The sequence below is a fragment of the Mus pahari genome, chromosome 8 (genome assembly GCF_900095145.1).
Source record: "Mus pahari chromosome 8, PAHARI_EIJ_v1.1, whole genome shotgun sequence".
NCBI lineage: Eukaryota > Metazoa > Chordata > Mammalia > Rodentia > Muridae > Mus > Mus pahari.
Genome location: NC_034597.1, coordinates 70,621,321 through 70,635,095, shown reverse-complemented (window position 1 = coordinate 70,635,095; position 13,775 = coordinate 70,621,321).

The window sequence follows — 13,775 nt, the reverse complement described above, 5'->3', positions numbered from 1 at the left end:
ATATATATATATATATATATATATATATATATATATATATATATTCTTCACAATACGGAATTTAGGAAAGGTGGTGACATGTGTATTTGGAGGACATGAGAGGTGATTTTTTCTCCCCAGGTACTCAAGGAAGCATCAGAGATTTCCTGATTCTGAGAGCTTTAAAGGGTGAAAAGTGAGGGTACCTCCCACAGTGGAGCTGCCTAGAAGAAAAGTTCAGCTAAAGCTGGAAGAGAGCTTTAGAAAGCCATCATCAAAGTCTGACCTACGCTGTTCTCTTTAGAGGGTAGTCCTTACACTATAGATCATGTGGCATCACACTGAATTCGTGATCTGATTCATTCAGCAAGGGACCAACCAATAAGCTACATATGATGCCATGATTGATCAGCTAGTTAAGGCGATACTTTATTTGCTCTGACAATTAGTCTTAAAAGATGTGCTTATGGCAGGGAGGAGTGAATGTGTCAAAGAGACTTAAGGTTCTTCAGGAACCCCTAAATATTCACATAGTCTTGGTCTTTGTCCAAACTCTGTCACTTAACAGATCCATTTCTTCATTTAAAGAGTTAATTTCCTCAACTTTAAAATAGGCATAATACAATGTAATTTATAGAGATGGTGATAACATTCAATGATCTGAGGGACCTAGTATTCTTTCAATAGATTGCACAAAATATGCTGCGGAATATAGGTGAGGTTTCCTCCCTGTGACCTCAGCCACACCTTGGTCACAGGAGACACTCTCAAAGGTTCGAGGTTGAACTGGCCTCCATGAAGGAAGTTCCAAATGACCGTGACCCTCACAGCACAAAGGTTATGATGAGTTTCAGATGCACTGATCCAGGGAACTCAAAGTCAATTGTATATGGCATAAAAACCACTTCTGTGACCATACCTGCTAGGCTCTGACAAACAGCTTGGAATCAAAAGCAACAACTAATAACACACACACACACACACACACACACACACACACAAAAAAAAAAAAAAAAAACAGTTCAATAATGAAGCGCTTGTGTGCATAAAGATATTTCTACCAATATCTTTAGAAAGGTTGTTTTGTTTTCTTCTTAATGCTAATACCGTCCACTTAGGTGGTCTTTTAAGTCATTTGAGAGCTTGAGTTCTATCATCTCATTGGAGCCTCAACAGATTCCCTAGGAGTAAGATTGATGATCCTTGATCACAACCAGAGAACGGTTTTGTGATTTACCTGCAATAGTTAAACCAGAGAGGCTCCAGGCAGGCTGTCCATGCTACGCTCTGATGCTTCTCTGAGCAATATGTGACTCATGTGAATCCAAACAAATATTTAAACACCTTCTCCATGAACAAGCCCTGCAGAGGAAAGAAAAGAGAGTGCTGTAGATTGTATAATACACAGAAATACTTGCTTACATGTTGCAAGTCTTTCATTTTCCAGATCAGGTCACTGAGGTCAACAACACATAACGACATATCCCAAGCCTCCCTGCTAACTCTTGCCTGAAGAGAAAAAGTCCAGTGGAGCATTCTGTTAGTTCTGAGTAGCCATCTTTAATGGTCCATGTACCCAGGTGCCCAAGGTGATCGTGTTTGTTCCACATTCTTTCAGACTTGACACGATTCCCATTAATTAATCTAGGGTGAGAGTCTTACACTTGGACCGCATGTGAGATTTAGGGATTATGATTCCTAGAAGGAAGTAACCTTCCAGTTGTCTTTGCCATCCTTAAAGCTGGTACCGTTCTTCGATTCTGTGTGATGTGTAAAGGAGATCAGTGGGTAACGTGCTAAGACCAGCAAGCACCGGAGTTGAAACATTTCAAAAGTTTCAAACGTGGGAAGAGTCATCCACCATCTTCCAGATAAAGGATGAGGTGAGGCCTGGCCATTCTCAGTCCCACTGCTGTCATTACCTTAATCACAGCTTAACGGGATGAATTGCAAGTAAAACGGGGGGAAAAGAAAACATTATATATGAAAGGCCAACTTGCTAGCCTATATTTTTAGTTCAAGTGACACTTTTTAAATTACAAAGGTAAAAAAAAACTTTTGTTAAATCGGGTTTTAAATATGCAATTTATCAAACTAGTACATTTTTATGATACTTAAACTAGTGTTTTAATCATGAAAGGTAGAAATTCCAAGTGCTGGTATTATTCTTCATTTCTACCACACCTCTGATTACATGGAGGGGCTGTTTTGTTAGGATAGAAATCAGGACTGTGCTCAGCAAAACTCTGAGAAATACGTATTTCCATTCAGGTCACAATACTGTTAGAACACTTTCTAACCCCAGCGCTCTTATCATGTCTCAGGGAAAGGGAAAATTATTCCAGGAGCAATTACAGAATTTCATGGCTGAAGGGAGCCCAGAGGTCTAAAGGGTCTCTAGCCTGAGTCCCAAAGGACACACTGACTTTCTGTGTGTCTTCTATACTCAGAGCCTAGCCTAGGTTCTAACTCTCTTCAGGGCCGTGAATGAATTTGTATCATGTAATAATTTCCCCATTTCAAACAAACAGTCCCACAACACCCCCCACCACCAACAACTGTTTGGGTTTGGGTGAGTGTATACATTTCACAAAGCTCACGTTTCCTGGTTTTACACCCATCTCCCCCCCCCCCCAGGTCAATTCTCCTCTACCAATGAGAGGTAAGGACTTGCAACATGATCTTAGGGCGTTGTGGAAAGAGAACCAGCATCCTGACACCTTTGTTTCTTTTTCTCAAGAAAAAAATTACATCACAGGCTGTTATTGGGGTATGCGATATGTGGGAATGAATACAGAGAAACTATACTTGTGAGCCCGGCAATGATATTCTGGTCTATACCACAATGGTACCATAAGATTCAAATGGCACTAGAAAGCTCCTATTGCCCATTGGTAGCATAGCTGCTGTAAATTCATGGTAAAAAGCATTGCTAACATGTTTGCAGTGATACCAGTAGACACAAATAGCTATAGTGTCTACTATTCATGCAAAGGTATGGCACATATGATTATATATACAGTGCAAAATGCTTGGTAATGATTACAAAGGACTATGTTGCTGGTTTACTGCACTAGTATTTATCATTATCTTTGAGTACTCCCAGTTATTCAAGCTAAGGTTTACTGTGAAGCAGTTTATCATGTTACACAGGCAGTACCCTCATGCATCTAAGATTCACCGTGCTCTTGACTACATCAGGATGCCACATTGGGTGACTGAAGCTATGTCACCTAGGTCTGTGTAAATCCGGGCTGCAACATCAACATAACTATGAAGTCACTGGGCAACAATTAATATCTGAGCACATACTGTGTGTTCAAACAATGCGTGACTTTTAATCTTTTCTGAAAGGAAGACGATACAGTGGAACCTCCCCTATGGAAACAACTCTGTCCTACGATTATCTTAAAAACTGCGTAATTCTTCCTTAAGCAAAAGAGGAGAAGAAGCTCTGATTTCAAAGACACTTTCTTTACAGCTGTACAATCTGCCTCTGCCTATAAATAGCTATGGCTGATACGAAGTGAGCTGGAACAGCCATCAAGCAGGGAAAACAGCATCCAGTTGCATTCTTAGGCTAAGTTCTGCCTCAGACCTTCTATGGACCTCTGGCCAGTCTGCCCTCCCACCAGCCTCTGCGTGCCTCCAAACTTACCTTTCAAAGGTATTTTCATGGCATTTGCTTAATCCTGTTGCAGAACCTAACACCTTAACCTGGTGTCTGCTTCTATTTGTCCTCTAGGGGCCCTAAAAGCCACCCTAAAAGCCTCTGACCAGATTTAGCCCAGAGTGACAACAAAAAGTGCTAGATATCACTCCATCCCTCTGCCCCAAATTCAAATGTTTACTTTCCTTAAAATGGACTAACACCGGTAATTCATTATTAATGAAATAAAAATTATATTCACATTTGCTAATTATTTTTACTCATTTATGTTTAAAAAAAAAAAAAAAAAAAAAAAAAGAGGAGCGACGAGGGAGACTGAGCTTTAAACCCTATAATTTGGTGACCAATTAGTCTTTGATTTACCGTGATGTGCTTAGAACGTTTTTTTTTTTTTTTTTTTAATATTAAAAAAGGCTTGCAGCTGAAAATTTACATTTAAAAAGTCATTAATGCCAATTCAATGAAGAAATCTTCGGTTTCCGACAGAATTGCATTGAACTTCAAGCCCTTCCTAAATCTAACAAAGCTTGATCATCAGTTAAGAGACGTTCCATTAGTGTTCTGCTCAACAGCATGCTGCAGCAGGGTGCCCTACCCCAGATGAACTTGTACCAGGCCCCTTCTCATCTCCTACCTAACTCTGTGACCTTCACTCCTTCTATCCATGCAGAAGAACTTGACTCTTGGTTGCCTGAGATGAGCTAACCCTCTCATTCCAAGTAGGGATCTCTCAGGGATAAGCCCATTAGGATCAGGACAACTGACTCAGCACCAACTGCTCACCTCCTAAAATTCCACCATCAACTTCAGAAATTCCACTATCATCTCCTTTCTCCCTTCCCAGACTCTCTGGGCTTCCACAGGCAAATTGGTTTCCTAAGGTGAACATACATCTCCTTCTGGCCCCATAAAACACCACCCCCTCTTTAGTTAGGAGCATGACATAATCCAAAGTAGTGTTACTTCCCATCCTCACTCTGTTGTCTAAGAGCCTTACTTGGTATCACTTAAGACATCCCATAATTTTTTGATGGCCTCTTTGTGGATTGTTCCCCTCTTAAAATTTATTTTTGATAATTTCATACATGTATACAACAAAATATGATCAAATCTACACTTCATTGACTTCCTCCAACTCCTTCTAAGTAAAATTGGTCTGCCTCTTGATAGCTGGTCCTGGTGTGGTCACTAACAGGACCTCTGAGCCTGTATGTACTAACAGGGTCTCTGAACCCCTGTTCAGTGTCTCTGCTCCCTTTGCCCTTGATCCTTGTGAATGATCCAAATGGGCAGGAAGTATATCCTCTGGCTTTTACATTGGCAAAACCTAAAACAAAATTCAATTTTCCAAAAGATTTTATTAAAATGATAATAACTTGGGATGAGATGGGTGTTAGTGTTTCCAGACAGTGTAAATCATCACTGATTCACAATTTTCATTCCATCACTGTATCATTCAGCCGTGAGTACTCCTTTGCCTCTCAGAAATCACACGTCTGTGGTCCCCACTGGGAAGGTATAGGGTGATGGTCAGGGGTCACTAATGCATGAGGTATATAATACATTAAAAAATAAATGCCAAACCTTACAGATTGTTCCTATGTGTCTTTGATCAATACCAAAAATCCAAAAATGAATAAAATAACTTAATCATTGATTAACTCCATTCACTACCCTGTGCTAAGACTGTAGAGGTAAACATACTTATGTCATTTCCATTTATTAAACAGTCATTCTGTGTCAGGCATTTTACATATATATATATATATATATATATATATATATATATATATATATATATATTACTCAATCTTCCCAACAAAGACTCTCTTACTATACCAATTTTATTGCCGAGAAAGGTGACATTAGAAGAGATTCCATGTCTACTCTCAGTAGCAAGTGTCAAAGCTCACATTCAAACCAGTGTTATGAAACTATAAACTATACTATAAAAGGGAATTGAAAATGGGATACATTCAACATTACAGAGTTTGTAATGTTTGTTTCCTAAAATTGGAACATGTATTCAGTAATCAATATATTTACCATTTGTGTTTAAAATCTAGAAGCTTAGGCTATGTTACATTATCTGCAGACATCAGGGAGGTAATGCTGAAAGATGTTGCTTTCAGCATCTCCACTTGACAGCTATTTTGGGGGTATGTCAGTGGATGTGAAGGCTCTGGTCACTGAAAAGAATATACCTTGTAAGATATGAAAGGATTGTCTTTAGTAAATGGGTAAGATTTCTCCTGCCTGCCTACTTTTCTCTGCCCCAAAACACAAGAGAATGAGATTCTAAAATTCACCCACTGGCTCAGGTTTCCTGCTTCTGTCCTTTGCTTGTCAGTCTGGGAGTCAGAGCAAGGTCTTCTATAACATCAACTCTTAACGCTTTCACATGGAGGCATGGTTCAAGACCTGAGAGCTGTAGAGTCTCACCATTTCTAGACTCATGGATTGCCATGTCAACATACTTCTTTTCAGTCCAACAGTCTGAGGATACAGAAAATCAACAATAAGCCCTTCATGGCTAAGTAACTCTAGTCCTTACACCTGTCTCATGTTGATCCCACCTGTAAAAAGGCAGAACTTCCTCATCAGTTCCCTCTATTAAGTCTGATCTACATCAACTTCCCAACCTTCACCTGGGAATACCTGCTCATCACAATACGATGATAGGATGGTGAACCAAGTGGTCCATTTTAATCTATTTTTGAGTCATCTTCCCTGGAGCTAGCTGAAGCTTTTTGCCTGATGCCCAGGATAGCTGGAACCTTTTTGCATGTGAATAGACCTTGTTGGTCGTACATATCTCAGACACATCAAATCCTTAAACTTCATGGTTCTGCCTCAATGATTGAGACAGTCTAGGTTCACCAATGGATGTGTGACATCCAACATTGTCCTTGGGTGTTCTATCAGCTCTCTTTGAATTGAACTAATTACCTAAGATGCTTCTCCTCCAGGACCAGCTCCTAACTGTCTATGAGGTACTTCCCAAGCTACCAACATATTTGGCTTTGAAACTTTTCTCATAATGTATTGCAATGGTCATTTGAAAAAGGCTTTAGTTCCCCCATCACCATTTAAGATTCCTCCCACAATAAAATGGAAAGGAAATAGTGTTTCTCCTTTTGAAGTAGTCTATCATTCATCAAATAACTGGTTATTAATAATAGCCACATAAATGCCCTGAGAACCTGATCATTTTACCTGAGATCAGTCTAATTTAATACTAAGTGATCCTCTGGGTATTTAGGGACATATCTTTGACTATGTTCTTAGTGATTTTATTCCAATGATTGATGCCAGTGTGTTCGTACTCCAAGAGGCCAGCAAAGAACACTTCAGGTAAGGAAGTCTCAAGCAACAGGACTCTTTGTCACGGGTGAAAATGTAGACATAACCGGGGAGCAAACACCAAGCCTTTGTAGGATACTAAGATATGAGCAGCGCCATCCACAGCACAGCTTTGACTCTTCAGAAACCACTGAAACGACGATTTCTTTAGCCATTTCATCCTCTGCTAACATAAATCCCCAGAAAAGCAACACACACACCATCAAAATCTGATTTTTCAACCTTCGTAAGCCTCAACGACAGGAGCCTGATTACTGGGGTTGACTTTTGGATATGTGCTGCATTTGATTCTAGCAGCCTTTCCCCCAAGACGTAGGCTGCCTCCCACACAGCCTACCTAATGAGTGATACCAACAGCACTGTTAATATGCCACATCATTAATTGCTCAATCTAAATTAATCAGATATCCTAACATTTTTCTTGTTTTTTTTTTTTTCAAAGGATCTTGTTAGAATAGGCTTTTAAAAATTGGGTCTCCGTTAATGAGTGCAATAATAATATTCTATTTCTATATACTGCCTGACACACACTAAATCAACTCAGAAGCTTAAAGTGTCCACACAGGCAAAGTGGGTATAGAACTGAGCACTTGCCTTACCTATATTTACTATAGATATTTAACCTGGTTCAACTAGACCTAAGCTACATTTTTCCACAAAGAGCAAATTAAAATTTATAGTGACTTTGACTGGAGAGGCTTGCCTAGTTTCATTTTTATCTTAGCACCCCAGAATGATAATGCCAAAGGAACACAGTCTCTTTTTAAATGTCCCTTTGCTGCCGCTGTGCCAGTTGAAATCCTATCTATTGCAAAATTTCTTCTCCCAAGAAGATGCTGAGAGTGAAGATCTGAAGACAGGGACTGACTTTGCAGACTTAGGTAATACCTGATCCTGGATTCAGAAATAGGCCAAACAGCCAGGCAGGGGGCACATACCCATAATCCCAAGCACTCATTAGGAAAGCTAAAGGAGGAGGGTCACTGCAAGTTCAAGTCTACCCCGGTCTATGTAATACATTCCATAGCAAGGCCCTATCGCAGAGAAACAAACAGGCAGAGCTGCTGATCTTCTCAGAATGATGTGAAGAAAGAAAGCCAAGCGAGACCCTCCAGTCAGCGTAGTCACTCTCATCACGGATATGGGCCCCAAATTACATAAGTACCATGTTTACATTGTGAACATGTGTTGGTGAATGCAGGCAATTCAAAGATCTGATTTCAGACTTTGCATCAGTCTTCCTAACTGTGTGGTACTGGCAAGCTGCTTTGCCATGCTGGCGGTACTCAACTGCTCATACACGGAAAGCATTAGTACACACTTCAAGTCAAAACACTCACCGGCAAACCGCACTTACAGAGCCTATCGCCAAGTCCATGAAACATAGTGAGTGATTCTTACATGATAGATCTGTGTTTTATGGCTATTTCATTGCTATTATTATTACAAGTAAGTCAAGGCAAGGCAAGAGGTCAATGTTTGAGGAGAGACTGGGAATATGGGATAAGGGGGTATATTTATCCCCAAATGTATTAAGCTTTGCCCTAAGTATGCACAGCTTTTTCCCCCACATGTCCTTCTTTGTCCAGTGTGCAGACCAGGCTCCTAGAGCTTCTGCCTGCAAGTGACATTGGACTTGCACACACTTGTGCCCAAGTTCAAAACAGCAGCACCGCACTGCTACCCAGTTCTAGAAAAGAACCAGATGGATGCCAGGAACTTCGATATTGACATCAAAACCCCTTCTCTGATTAAAACCAGACTCCCTTACCTGTGAGCTGCCTTCAGGGACAAATGTAAGTACCCTCCTTCTCCTTTGACAAGAAAAGCGATGGAATCATGGGGTCCTTTCACCAATTTTAGGTGACGTATAACCGAACTCTAAGGCCTGTGATGACATCCATCCGCATTCCTTGCACTCTCTCTCACAGTTATCCAGAGGAGGAAATCTCTTGCAGAGACCAGGACTATCCTTGTCCCTAGGTCCCCAGCATCACCACAGTTAACTGATGCAGGCAAACTGTTTTCTCAGCCCGTACTCTCTGGGAACACCAACAGAATCAGCTAATGAGATGAAGTTCCACAGAACCCCTGAGCAAGTTCTGAGATCTCCAGGGATGAAAGCAGTTAGAAGAAGTTGATGTTTTTTTTTTTTTTTTTTTTTTTTTTTCCGTTTGTAGATTCCCAACTCGGAAAGTAATTCGCTGGAGTTTTCCCCCTCCTAAAAACTTAAAATTTGAAACAGGAGATGCTCAGGGGTAACCAAATCGCACCAACAGGAGTCCCTCAAGTAACTTGCAGCTCCTGAATGCCACAGGCTCACTTTAAACCAACTGATTGGGAAATTGAAATATTTTCCAGACACTTCAAGCAAACCCACAGAGCATCAATTCCAATAGATTTGTTTGGCCACACCAGGGCTTACAGGATGATTAGGACCACTGCAGATAACGAGCCTCGTGCTTCACAAGTTAGTGACGACCAAAGCACTTTCTGCATCCTGTTTTACTTCTTTGATCAGAAAAATGTCTTTGGCGATAACTCAAGTCAGATACCATAAAGGAGGACTCTGCAGAACTGAATACAGAATACCATAAGTTGTAGAATGAGCCAGTGGTTTGCAAGAACCAAAGTACAATCTCAATCCAGTTATTAATCCAATTAAAAGTCAGTTTCATGAAGACTTAAAAGAAAGAATGAACTAAAAGAAGGGGAAATGGAAGGAGGGAGAGAGGGAAGAACGCAAAATGCTGTGTGGCTGGATGAGTAAGGAAACCTCACATACACTTATGGACATTTGAAAACATCAGGAAAGAAAACGGATCTCTAACAAGCCCTTCCCAGAAACAAGCAGCTGTGGCAAACGCCACAGACCATTCCTTCCTCCCACTCTTGTCTTTTGCAAAGATTTCTGATGCTAAAATCCAAGGGAAATCCAGCAACACTTTTAAAATAAAACTGAAACCCCGTGGCTCAGCCCGGACCTAAGCACTGCTTCCTGACGTTTACACATGCAGAATGGCCTTGGACTCTGGATGTGACTCAAGGGAAGAAAGAAGGGAAGAAGACACAGCCAGCCAAGCGGCCTGTGCTCTGGATCTCATGGGTGACCTGGCACTAGCTTCATTTCCTGCTTTCTTCGGAGAGTGATTTAGCCTTAGCTCTTCCCAAAGGCTTGGGAGCAGAGATAAAGATTATCTCTCTTCCTGGCCATTTCTCCTTCAGTTCTGAGCTATATATCTGGGGTCTGAGACGTGTGTGCCCTCGTCCTGGATATTGAATTCTGGCCTCACCTTATATATCACTCACTTGCTGCATTTCCTCGCCATTTTTCCTTCTCTTTTCTTCCCTTCTTACCCTCTCATCCATTTTACAGAGGCTGCCAGGCCATTTCCAGACAGGAAAACAATGAATCTAACTCGAGCTCAGAGCCTACTCTCCCGGAATATTTAAATGAGATAAATGATGCCGGTGTGAACACCGGCTCCCTGACATATTGGAGTACAGAGAGTCACGTAGAGCTGTCACTCAGAAGAACGATTCCAAGCTGCCATCCTGCTGTCCTGCCATCCCGCCACCCCGGGCACCCGAACCACAAACGTGTAGTCCCTGCAGGAGGTCAGACAGCAAGCCCATCTATACTGCCTGGGGCCCAAACCAACTGAAAAGCAGGTATTCCCTTAGAATAAACTCCCCCCCCCCAAAAAAAAAAAAACGAACCCGAGGTTGGAGGTGAAGAATATGGAGCTGCAACAGCATCTCTCACGCAACAGACGTGGTTTCTTTTCCCATTGTTTGCAAATGCAACAGCCAGAGAGGCTGCACGGGGTACGTGATCTCTCTAAATTGGACTACTGTGCGCTAGCTGTCATTTTTCATTCTTTAAACTAGGATCCCTTCAGGTAATCAGTAACCTTGAAAAGAACTGAACTCTCTAGCACGGGTTTGCAGAAAGTCCTCTGAGAGACTAGAAAAGTTGGTGGAAAAAATATAAACATCAGTGCCCATGCTGCCCCCTCCGCCTCCTCAGCCTCCCTTGCTATCTCCTTCTATCTTCGCCTTGAACATTTCACAAAGTTTAGACGGGTTTAGGTTATCACTCAAACGCTGTGACTCAAACTCGGGGAAATTGTTCCTGTAATGGAGTTCTCAATTTATTGGTCAATTTCACCTTGATTTTGTGTCACTGTTGGTTTTGCTAGCTCTTCACCTTGTATTACAAGCTCTTAAAAAAATGTGATACATTTTCAAATATTTTAAATATCACAGATAATTTGATTCAGTTCATAATCTCCTCCTGGAAAAAAATAAATAAAAATACATTATATCTTAAAAATGAGAGAGACATTGTTCACCAGGCTTGTCTTTTTCATAAATAGCTAAAATCTGCCACCTTCTGGATTCTGGACAAAGGTTTAAGACAAGCTGGCCTACCATTTTGAGCAAGTCTGAACATTCTTCAACTACGCAGTGACACTGCCATCTTGTGGCCATTTTCTAGACTACTACCTCCACTGAAACAGGAAAGAAAGGGGAGAAAATACTCATTTAAAGCAGTTTACTCAAAATAGCAAAAATTAAAAAGATATTTGCATGAAATGTACTACAGTTTATTCCAAGAGATATAATTTGTGAAATAAAAGAACTCACGGGGATATTTATGCTCACATTGACACAACCTCCTGTAGGGGGAAAATGTGTTTGTATTTCCAAAGGCAATAAAAATTAGACAATGCCCATATTAGCATCACGACCACTTCATCCTCCATCTAAAAGAAGATGAAAATTAGAGCTGTTTCTTGGTGGTTTAGTCCCCTTAGTTTGAGCAATAGGCTAAATCATATTGGTTGCCTTAATAGTCTTAATGCTGAAATGAAAATAAGATCAATACGTTTACACCTTTAGGATTTCTAGGCTCTGCATTCTAAACCATCCTAGGATTTCATCTGTGCCCGAGGAGAATCCATTTTTGAAGAACAAGGGCAGATGAGCTGTCCTCGTGGTCATTACCTGGTCTGCAGGAATCTAGCTGCCCCTCCTAATGATGTTTCCAGGGTGCGATCTCATTGCTTTCTTATGGTGGGTATTTTTGAAAACTCCCTGGCATTTTACTCTGGGGAGAAGGGTCTTGGGTCATCTTTCCCACCTCCCCAGAGTCCGCAGCACTCCAGCAATGTGCTGGAGTTCCATAGTTGTCAGGAATTTGACAAACTACCCCAGCTGCTATAAATCTGCTTTGTGCTGAACACACAGCGAAGTGTATACTGCATATTTGCAATCTGGTACCAAATTTTGTCTCAGAAGATCAAAATCAGATTAAAGCAGGCACATTCCCCTCATTCTGCATGCTTTCTGTCTTCTTCACTCAGGGCAGCTGTCTCACCTCAGAATGCAAGCTGGAGTCCTGGACAATTACCACCTTTGTTCTTCCCAGGGATCACATGATGCTGGCACAGAGTGACTCACCTTTGTGTGTGACAAGGCAGCCGGTGGTCACTGTGGACCCCACACCAGCAGCCTTTGGGGGGAAGAATCCTTGCTTTTGATACTATTTCATCTTCTATTCTTTAATACTCTGCTTACTCCTAAGCTGTTTGTTTTGTAGCTGGGAGGATTAGAGTTCAATGTAAAGACCAAATTCATCTGACCACCCCAGTGTAAGGAACACTGCATCTGAAACCAGACTCAAAGCTACACGCCATTTAAAAACTAGGAGTGGCTAAGCGTTGGTCTGGCCCAACATGCAATTCATTTGGGACCTAACAAAGGGTTTCAGCAGTGCTTCTGGCTGGGATATGAGTAGTCAAACCCTCTCCAGGTTGTTATTGATCACAGTGTTAGAGGTATTAATTCTCTCTCTCCTTTCTCAGTATGCCCCAGAGGGGAACTGCCCTACAGCCATTCTGCAATCAGACTTGGAAAGGGATAGAATCACCAGGAGATGTGGAAGGGCACTGTGGCAAGACCAGCAGCCCCAGGGCTTTGGTGACCTTTTGGCTGCAAGCGGATGAGGTTTCTGGGGAGTTTCTACCTGCTGGAGTTCTTCCCAAGAGACTCTGACCTTCCAGCCCCTGAGGCCATAGGTGAATTCTCCCAGATCCCCGGTTCTCTCCCCCCACCCTCCAAATGGAAAATCAAAATAGGCGTGGAACATTCTTGCAATTTTTTTTTTTTTTTTTTTTTGCCAAATAAATAACCAGCTGTTGCTATGCTTAGCTACCAACTGTTGGGTAAACCGATTGTAGTTAAGAGATAGTGGGGACTCAGGAAGAATGAGTGTACTCTGTAGACAGGTTGTTATGGTACCAGCCATTCACAGTGGGCAGGCTGGTGGCAAGAACAGACGTTGGAAATGTAGAGGACAATTTGACTGGGAATATGCATGATGGTGAGAGTCAAGAATTGCTTGTGTATTATAGACACACACACACACACACATACACACACAATTTCACAGTTTATTACTTCAGTTACTTGTGATTAACTGAGTCCAAATCTACTCAATGGAAAATTGCATAAATGAATCACCCATGATTTCTTTCTGTGATAAAACAAAACAAACAACAGCAACCAAAAGACCTTTACCCCACTCTAGCTAGACAGTAAATTATCCCTTGATTCAGTATATCCATAATGTATATGCTACCCGCTCATTAATCACTGTGGATGATCAGTTCAACTGACATGGGACCCCTGCACTTACTTTCAAGTAACCCTTACATAGCAACCTCCCACTCTGTCACAACAATAAAAGAAGGGTAGA